General features: G+C 31.4%; 1 long non-coding RNA gene across 1 annotated transcript; it reads right to left on the bottom strand.

Annotated features, from left to right (window-relative positions):
* Nucleotides 1–5,487: 5,487 nt before the first annotated feature.
* On the bottom strand, nt 5,488–11,340 carry LOC108722206 (uncharacterized). The gene is made up of 3 exons (XR_001936598.1): nt 11,016–11,340; nt 6,710–7,153; nt 5,488–5,586 (listed from the first exon to the last, which is right to left on the bottom strand). It is a non-coding gene; the product is annotated as an uncharacterized lncRNA (long non-coding RNA).

Raw genomic sequence — 11,340 nt, 5'->3', positions numbered from 1 at the left:
TGTTCATTTTTATGTTATTCAAATTATCTTTAAAATATCCAATTGCCCCTCAAAATTGAGGTTCTTTAAAATTATAGGGGAAATCGGATAATAACATTACGCCAAGATTTAAAGATTAATTTTTTACGCTTTAGATAAATATTCCTTAAATTATATAAAAACAATAAAGGACTCTTAATTTTTAAAACCATAAAACGATAGAACAGGGCAAAGAAGAGTCAATTTTAATAAATATTAAGTATAAAGGATTATCAACATATTTAACTTTCGTATAAATATAACATACATTAAAAACGCTATAAAACGCTATAAAATATTGAATATTACATATTAAAAACACTAAAATATTGAATATTACATGTTTCGGCTATTGGATTGAGCAAATTTATAAAAATACAAAAGGACCCTCGATCACACCTTTCTAAGAACAATGTCGTATACCAGATCATGTGCAACGATTATGATGCATCATACGTTGGACAAACGGGTAGACAACTTAAAATCAGAATTGCAGAACACCGCAATCGTATTCGCTGGAACACGTCTACCCGTTCTATAATCAAAACATAGATTGCAGATGACACAAGATTTTGATTGGAATAACATCTAGATACTAGATGAAGAATCATGCTACAATAAACACTTAATTTCCGAGATGTTAAATATTAAAAAAATAAAAAAACTGTCTCACTCTTTAAATTGATACAGAGGGTCTCCATAAAGTGTATACATCGATTATATAAACAAAATTTGACATTGCTTTTATTTAGAATTTTTGTCAATCTATTAATCGTCTCTCAGATAGTGACAGTCTGTTACTACTGGTCTCTTACCGATTACACACATTTAAATTTGCGCGCTTGACGATTCTACCTTTATATATAATCAATTTTATTATATTGACTGTGAGTATAGTTATTATCACTATCTGACTGGTGTTCTTTTTCGTATGTACCATTACACGATTTTTAAGATGTTATTGACAAAGTACCATAAATATGGGTGACTTGAAACAAGTGTAGGTGACTTGGGACAGCATGTATTTTTGTTAAATTCACTCGTGGGATCTATTCATGAGTCTCTAAAGAAAGTTAAGTTAAGTTTAAGTTTTAAACTTCCTTTAGAGACTCATGGATGGATTCCATGATTAAATTTAACAAAAATACATGCTGTCCCAGTCACCCACATTTATGGTATTTTATATTACGTACTAATAACTACGACTACTTTGGTGAGTGTTTTATCGAGATGACGTTATTACTTGCTTTCTACAGATTTTTACTTTTTCCTCAAGTTTTTTTATTCTATTTATTTATTTATTTGTTAATAATTTGTTTTTTAATCAAAATATCAAGGAATTCCCAACAATCGGTCATCAAATCGTTTGCGAGTAATTTTCTTTCTCTATGAAGCATTCATTTAGTCGTTACATCTAATGCACCACTTTACATCACGAATACAATTTCTTCGTTGTTGGTAACTAATTTAAGACGTTTTATTATTATTTGAAGATAGCTCAATCCAAGAGCCGAAACATGTAATATTCAATATTTTAATATATTTAATGTAATATTCAATATTTTAGTGTTTTTAATGTATGTTATATTTATACGAAAGTTAATGATTCTTAATTAATAATTATTCTTTATACTTAATATTTGTTAAAATCGACTCTTATTTGTCCTGGTCTATCGTTTCATAGTTTTAAATATTCCTTAAATATGTGAGTTTCCTGCTACATATTCAAAGTAACGTTAAAATTATTATTTTTCGAAAAATTGTTTAAAATTGTTTGAAATTATTCAAATTACCCCGCCGTACCCTAATACTCGTCAAAATAAAAATAACTCGATATTCCAAGCTACTATAGATAGCTCGCTAAGATTAGCGCTCGAAGATAGAACTGATTTGTACAGAGATGGAACTGATCTGCACATTTTAGCAATTCGAGACTGACTTTCTCTAACCAATTAGAAGAGGTATTATGCACTTTCTATTTTTCACTTTTTATTCTTTTAATCCTCCTCGCATGCTAATAATGATTTTTATGAAATTAGTATTCTTAGGAATAAGTAGTACGTTATACGAGTGTAAAAATCATGAAAAGATCTAGATTAGATAGACCTAGATTCTCGTTTTAAATGTAGTTCATTGTAAATAGCAATTCGTTTAAGATTATATAGTAACATATTAAATATATGAACAATTTTAATGTATCAAATTTATGTATATAATATACATATTTCATACATAATTAAAGATCTCGATTTTTTAAGAAAATCTTAAGATACTTAAGATAAAATAAAATTAGTTGTAAAAAATGTACCTTTTGATTTCTGAGTGATTTAAGAAAACGCGGACAAGGAGTTGTGTAGATCCTTAATTAAATATGAAAATAAGATTGTTGGAATTATTTTATTACAAATTATGTGAGGATCCCCTTTTTAAATTCGATAATCATGCGTAATACTGATGAATAAAATATATGTTTTCTGTGTCCTTATTTATACTTATCCAAAGTACCATCACTTTCTTTGTATCTATATTTGAAGAGATATCGATAACGTATTTCCACGAAATATATCAAGCATCTTCGTCTTAGCGACTCTTCTCTTTCAAGGAGATGAAGATTCTACAGATAAGGGCTTTCATAAAGTCTGTTCTTTTGACTTGTTACTCTATCTTGAATCTTCCGCTTTACTTATATCACACTTTGCTCGTTCTCATAAAATTGTTAAGTTCTACAATCAAAACTATAGATCTTTTTGCCATTTTCGAAAGCACAAATTAAAGTCTCATTTTGAATCTTATTTTAGATTTAATATTGTCTAACACATGTTATCAGTATAATTTGCTAGAATACTGATAAAAAAATATTGTAACTTCAGAGTAACTTGATTAGTTTTGTGTGTGTGTGTGTGTGTGTGTGTACAAGAAATAAATACAAAAAAAAGCATTAACAATAAATAAACGATTTATTAAGACCGTATCATACGAATATACTACAAGTAAGTTAAAGCCTATAACGATCAAAGCTGGAGATCTTACAATTAGATGCTTAAAGAATTTCCATGCTGTGAATTTGTACTACATATATATGTATAGTCATGTGAACTGCGCGCCGGATTGATTTTTCGGATTTAGGCCCGATTGCACCAATGTTATTTTAATTTTAAATGAGATTTAAAATTCTCTCCTTTTCTGTCTCTCTCTCTCTCTCTCTCTCTCTCTCTCTCTCTCTCTCTCTCTCTCTCTCTCTCTATCAGCTTTAAAAAAAGGAAAAGATGTTAAGTTTTGCTTAAAGTCAAACTAACGCAATCGGGCCTTAGAAATGCAATTGAACTACTGTAGTAATTTCACAAATTAAATTGACAAGCAATTTAATAATTTCATATAAGGCATTCTATTATAGCTTAATCAAGCATTCTATTATAGAGATGTTAATGTGCTGAAAATCTGTAAATAAATTTATTGCGAAAAATATTACCTCGGCCAGGAATCGAAACTGGATCTCTACCATTCCGTGCGAGGGTCGTAAAAAGCATTTAAAAAATAGAGGCACGATTAATGTTAATATGAATGATCTTCATATTAATATAGAAATTATTTCCACATTTCCATAAATAAATGAAGAATGTAATTTATTATTATAAATTAATATTTTATTAGCATATAAACGTTAATTTTAGATATATTAAAAGGATTAACGCGTGCACGTCGATGGCGGATATCAGCGGCGACAGAATGAAATTATTAAACTGAAAGAGAAGGGAAGAGAGAGACAAACTGCTACGCAGTTTTTATCCCTTTCACCGCCATTCTTCCACGTCCACCCTCTACGAGAGGACAAACGATTATATCGCGTTCGAACAAGAAAAAAAATCTTGGGGGGCCTGTGTACCCCCTCATTTTTCGAGTGATTTCAGGGTCCGCTCACCGCCTACCTGCGACCAGGCCCACCGAAACTACAAAACACACTTCTCTGTCTCTCCCTTTTAACCCCCCTTCTTACTAAGACTCAACTCGCCGCTTGGGACTCGATCCTCGACCCTCTTCACGGGACGTGATCGTGATCGAGCTTTACAGCCGTAATAGATTTAACAGTTTCCTTCGAAGGATTGGCTTAAGGAGGGGAAGGGAAGAGAGAAATTTGCTAAAATTGAATAGGTTGCTTCCTTTTCTTGTTTCCACGTGGATAGATAGATACTTCTCGCTTTAATTGTATCGAATTGAAAAAGCGATCCACTTTTCGAACAATTCCATATTTTAACGAATTACTCAGGTAATTATATTATTGTTATATATATACATATAGTAATATTATTATTATACACTCTTTATTATACACATGCTGGTAAATTATTAAAAGAGATAAAAATTATTACGTTTTTTGTTTTATTAATTTTCTAATAAGATATCGTTTTATATATAGACAAAGATTTATTTAATTTAATTATATTTTTAAAAGATGTATCTATTTTACATTTCTCTTTTGCGCTTTATTATCAATTTTCATCGTAAAATATATGCAGCAAAAACAAAAATAAATTTTTAGAATTAATATTTTTCTACGTTTTCGAACGCATGCGATGTCGAACAAGTGGAAAAATGCGTTTTTATGTGTGTATTGATATCCTACCTTTTATCATACTTAAAAAATTTCGAATATTATGGTCAGTATTACCGTATCGTAATTGCTGAATTACTGATTGGTAATCTGCTATGGTAGAACTAATTAAGGCACTACCCGGGTCTCAAATGGAACGTCCAAATTGTTTTCTACGCCATTCGTCCCGCTCCCCATCGTCCCCCTTCCGACTAGATAGCCTTGGGAAGAGACGAGATAAAAAGAGAAATTGGACGATTTCGCGAACTAATGAGCTGGCCCTAGCGGACTTTAACATAATCATCCTTATGATTTATAATAGATCGTCTCTTCCCACATTCTTTTCGCGATATGTCGCATCATTTCTATCTCTTCTAAATTTGTTGAAATGTTTGTTGGAGTTTATATGTATTATATCAACATTTGGTACGTGTGTGTGAGAAAGTGTTCCACGTTTCCATTGTCAAAAGAAAAAAAATTCTCTTATTCAAAATTTTTTTTAATTTTTTGTTCATTTCTTTTCATTTCTTTCAACTTTTACATTTTTTAAAATAATTTTCAAGGATTTTACGCATAAAATTATTTAGAATACCACCTTGAACAAAAAGTTCCCGGAATTACCACCTAGAGCATCACCTGGTGGTAATTCCGGGAACTTTTTGTTCAAGGTGGTATTTCTTTAGATATACTTTAATTCAGAATTTTCACATTATTTTTCAGAATTATATGATATATTGTATTATATATGTATATAATATATATATCTATATATCTTTTGAGCGATATTCCGATACATAATACAAATTGCTAGTTCATCGTTAGGGAAAACATGTCAGAGAACGAAGAATCGCTCTCATAGGATGTCCAGATCCTTGGAGAGAAGGACGGATTGCCCCACCCGGCCATCTGTTGCACGCGAGAAATCGGAAAACGCTTTTCAGAATCAAGTCGACATATGGCACGCGGGCAGACAGATTTATCTTTAGACAGGAAAAAATACAGTTCCGTCGTGGGGTTCTATCTGCCAAAAATGTTGAGAAGATGGAAAGAGCAGGATGATTACTCTCTATTTTATAGAGAGCTAGGTTAACGCCAAAAGAAGAAAAAATGAGCGCAAGACAAAGAAAAAAAACCAGCAATTGAGTTGAACGATTCTTTGTTACATAGTTATGGCATATGTATTCAGTACCTGCTTTACTTTAATGTTACCTACTTATTATAAAGTGGATCTGATATTTCGCGCTGATGTAATCAAATATTTTGCAACAGTTGTGATATACCATTCAAAATAATGTTATATCGATAAATATAAATTTACAGTGATCGTGCTCAAGAAAGTTCTAATTAAGGAAATAGTTAACACTTCTTGCTACACACGCGTATTTATCCAACGTGCCGATTTATAGCATCATAAAGCCGTATTTTGTTCCAGATTGCATTTTAGTTCCTTACACCATTACCTGCTGCATGTTTTAAGGAATATGCAAATCAGAATAAACGCTCCAAGAACATTTCAGACAGACGAGGTTCGTGCAAGGCGGCACAGTAGATGCTCAGAATCTGAGGTCTTTCTGAGATCTCTCGAGAGCGAGGGAAGTGGCTACTTAGAGTTTCGAGTCACTCTTTTAAGTAACGAATTGACAAAATACACGACAACACACTTATAAAATGCTGCTAAGTTTTTATATAATATATGATCCCCGTCAAGATATTTTAACCCCTCCTCGCATGACTAGCAGCATGATCTTTTAACGGTGGTACGCTTTTATACATCAATAAAAAGCGACGTATACTAAATCTTAAGTACTACCAATGTATCAGATAGCGACAGGTCAAAGTAGAGTGTAAAGTTACAGCACAAAAAATTATGATTTATCTACAATATATGATATATTATAGACTATAGATATATCACTATAATGACATCCCGTAATATTTAATATATTTTTAATTTAATATTAAAATTTAATAAAGCTTGATTGGTTTTATTATAAAATTTTAATGTGTATATATATATATATATTATATATATATATATATATAACGTTCTACTGTAGATTACGTATCAATTTATTGCGGAAATAATTTAAGCGGAACAGATACCCTAACATCCATCGATACTCTTTTATCGTGGCAGCCAGTATCGCGTTCCAGGAAGAATGGGGCACCGAGAAGGATCGTGTGCGTCCCGCTCTGTATTGAAATTCAAATTAAAAATCCTCGATCATAAAATTATCCTCGAAAAACGAAAAGCTGAGCGAGGTGCGCCGAGTAATTTTCGAGTAATTTCGTGGTGGGCTCCGATCTCCCCTTTCCATGCTTCCCTTCCTTTGGATCCCTCTTCTGAGCAATCCTGCTAGAAAATAATGACCTGTGCCGCCGGCGACCATATGGTCGCGCGCGCGAGATAGTCTTCTCTGTTCGAAACGACGAAGTGCACGAGCGAAACTCGGGGTTCACTTTGACGTATCTCAGATACCGCCGGACACTTCTGCTACTCTCGATGATTGATCGACACGCGTCTCTGGATCGAACATGACAAAGCTACTAGAACGAAGGTAGGAATTTCAAGATGCGTTGTTTCGAATTTTCCGAATGGTTCGAATAATTTATACTGTTTTCTAACTCCGTTTTTTACACAAAAGAATTCTGCTGGTGTAATATTTTGTATAACTTAAGTATAATTTACTGCTTTAGTAGAATTCTTTTTGCGTAAGAGACAAGGTTAGAAAACGGCGTAAATTGTTCAAGTGATCCTTAATCTCTGATCAAAAAAATTGATAGAAAACGATTGAGAACGATAGGATTTCTATCAACTTGTATCATTTTCTATAAGTTTATATTATTTTCTATTATTGACCTCGCGAGCATCACGATTGATCGGATATAAATCCTATCGTATTTTATCGGATTTTATAAGATTTGTACAAGATTCCTATAAAATCTGATTCAAATTAATGAATTTACAAATCATATTCCATATTCAAAACGATAAAATTTTTGTACCGTTCTCTATCAATTTTTTTACTAGGAATATTTCTGAATTAAATTAATTTATGCCATTTTGCAATCCTCCTTCTTATACAAAAATAACTTTAATATAAAAATTCTGTTAAGAGTAAGAAAACTTTGTTATTAAATATAAATTCAATAATAAAGTTTATCTATATGTAATTCTTTATATGTAATTGCATAATTTAAATCAAGTATTATCAAATTTGTCTATTGTCACTTCAGAATAATCCCCACAGATTATTATGTATATATATGTCTATATATATATATATATATAGACGATGGCAAATTCTCGAATGGTTTATCCCAAACAAAATAAAATTTCGCCTCCCACTCTCATCTTACCGAATTTAATTTCCGTCCTTCCCGCATCCAACAGTGTTCTACCTTTTCGTTTTTTTTCTTCCGTTCGTTTTCTCTATAAAATTCCCGGCGGAGCCACGACCCTCCCACCGACACTGTTATTTACGAATTATGAACGTTGTAAACGATGCAGGAGCATAATGATCGCACGATGAGGTCCCGGTCAATTTCGCTGCTTCGAGCTTTACTGCGTAACTTTAATGCGGTTAAGTTCGATATGCGCCCTACTGGGGTTCCTAGGATTGATCTCGCTTGATTATCCATCACATTACTTTTTGATTCAAGGTAAAAAATTGTGATTCAAAATTATTGTACTCGTATATGTAATGTATAAATATTTTTTTACATATTCTGAATTTTAAAAAATTAATAATTAAAGTAACAAAAAAGGCTCTAAAGAATTTAAATTCAATATTAAAATATTAGAGCTATTCGAGCCGCTATAGATGCGAATTATAGTACAAGAAGATAAATGATCGAAACGATTCGATTTCAAACGATTCGACCTTTAATATGGTCATCCTCAGTGATACGTATACAAAAAATTGAAACATGGGCCTGATTACATTGATCATTACATAAAATTAGCCGAGTGCCTTAATTCCTCTTTGTACATGAATTTAATTTCGAATAGATGTATTAACAATTGCGAGTATTAATAATTGCGAGTATTAATAATTGCGAGTTTTATTATGTGTAGACCTTCTATCTTAAGGATATGTAGCTCCTCAATAACAGTATCTACTTCGTACTGAATTATGTCCATGTATTACTCAATCTCTAAGTTAGTTGATCCATGATATAAATTATATGAAACGTCTTCGTTAGTCAAAAATTATTAAAACAATAACTGAAGAAAAAAATTTTAGATATTTAAAAAAAAATTCTTTATATAATGCATGTATAACTTCATTTTATAGAATCAATATATATTCAGCATAGATCGTAATTATATTTTGAAAAAGTGGAAAAAATTGACATCTTTTCTCGTATAAAAAATTCTTTTCGTGATTTGCGTGGTTTTCGCGACTTCACAGCGACGATTAGGTAGCCGGTCCAATACAATTCTTCTTTTCATCACAAAATGGTGTATCCATTGAAACAGATGGAATGTATATAACTACACATATGCACGTGCGTGCAAACATTAGCTGCATTACCTTTTGTGGACTTTTGTCATGCAAGACCAAATATTGTAATCATGAGAGAGACATACGGCAAATTAACGTCGTGCGAAGAACACGAAAAGCATTATTCTTTTGTGTATCGAACAATTTGGAGATTTGCATGTGGCTTTTTACCTGCAGTGTTTACATGCAACATATTTATACTCAATATTATATGAAATGCAGAAATTATGCTATATCCAATTTAGCAGGTTTTCGTAAATACTTCTATTTATATATACATATATTTTAGTACACATTTTGACACGATAGATAATAAGTAACCTTTTATCTTTAAAAAACCAAGGCAATATATGTTAAAATTTCTTATTATCCATATATATATATATAAATATATTACATAATGTAATATGTTTAATGTTAGTTTACAAAATTTTAATTTGAAATATTAAATATTAATATTCCTTATGTCAATAAAGTATCTTCCATTCTCTTTTTCTCTTTATAAGAATTTTAATTTTTTTATATTTTCTTTCTTACGTGATTAATCTTTAATATACATGATAATTTTCCGGTCCTTTATTACATACAATAAGGCATTTATATTAATTTTTATCACTTTTATAAGTATATTAAAAATATTAAGTAATTCTTACATATACTTTAACATCTTTAGAAAATATTTGTAAAATTGTGTTAATCTAAAAAAAGAAAAGAATAGAAATTATTATTTATCAAGTGTTCTCTCTCTCTCTCTCTCTCTCTCTCTCTCTCTCTCTCATAGTATTTTAAAGAAAACAAAGAGCAGGACTCGTAATCGGCTAACTCAATCATGTGTACTAATGCCTGTGTCTTCTTTAATTCTTTAATTCGCAATCCTCAATCTTCAATGCATAGTGTGAAATGAGCATAAGGATTAATATGATTGTGTCACGGTGCAAATGTGGGGACGCTTTTCTAATGACATCTTAACAATGCTAGAAAAGACTTTTTCAAAAATAAAACTATTGAAACTGCAGTATAACCGCAGATCTAGATCTAGGTAATGATTTTCGGTCACAACAAATAATAATCATTACTATATATTGATAAAAGGAAAAGGGTAAAAAAGTAATATTCCTACACAATGACGTAAACAAAACTTTCAAGGAAAATGTCAGAGCATATAAATCTCTTCTATTTTAGAAAGATGAAATATAACAGGAAGGGTCGACTGACAAGACTTTTGAGTTGCTTGGTTACACATCATTGTGTAATTAGCGTATCGAAGCCTTCGAAAAGTCCGTATTTTCAAAATCATCGAATAGGTTTCATATAATACAAATACATGATACAAAAAAGTTTTTTCATTATCCTAATTTCCGTAAAAAAGCAACCGATTCTGAAAAAAAAAAAAACAGATAAATAACAGCGATTTTTTCGTGTTTTTTTTGTGAGAATGTTAAAAAAATTTGTAACAAAAGATACAAACGGTTCTAAAAGTAAGGATTCTAAAAGAATTTCAAGATTTTTAGATTCTTATTTTTCACAATACACATATTTTCTATAACATATTTTTTTTATGAGAAAAAATAAACATCATTATGCGGTCACTCATATACAAATTCAAAAAATAATTTCTTTTCATTAAAGAGTGCGTTGCTACCGTAAGTTCAATATTAATTTATCACATAAACATGTCAACGTGCATTTTAAAATTCGAAAATTAAAATAATTTCCATCTTGCTCTCATACTATACGGAACGTCAATGTTCACGAAAGTGAAAAGCTTTGAAATTCAATAACATTTATTTCCTGTAGTAATATGCCGTAATATAGCGCATTCACAATATAACGCAGAGAAATAGAAGATGGGCAAAGAAAAGCAGAAAGTTCCCGCGCGACAAAGTCGTAAACTTTCCGACCACGCTTTTGACCCGAGGTCCCACCGCTGCGCGCTGGCTGGATGGACTATAAATTCTACTTTTTGAGAATTTGTCAGACGTATAGTTGTGTCGAGCCCCGCTAAAATCCTCCTTCGTAGAGAAGTTGAAATCCGAGGTCTCTCAATAGCGACTTTTACCATCACCTGTCGTTTAGAGAAATATGTCTGTACCGCAACTTATTCCGCGCGGTAGCACAAACTGAAGAGTAAAGGAAGCGAGGCGGCTACAATAAAAATTTGTCACTAGCACATTTGACGCGAAAACTACCTTTCAAAGCTTTCGCTTTCCTTTTTCGACGAAACGA

The sequence above is a fragment of the Mycetomoellerius zeteki genome, unplaced genomic scaffold (genome assembly GCF_001594055.1).
Source record: "Mycetomoellerius zeteki isolate Tzet28-1 unplaced genomic scaffold, Tzet1.0 scaffold199, whole genome shotgun sequence".
Taxonomy (NCBI): Eukaryota; Metazoa; Arthropoda; class Insecta; order Hymenoptera; family Formicidae; genus Mycetomoellerius; species Mycetomoellerius zeteki.
The sequence above is the reverse complement of the archived record's forward strand: the minus strand, read 5'-3'. Positions and strand labels throughout refer to the sequence as shown.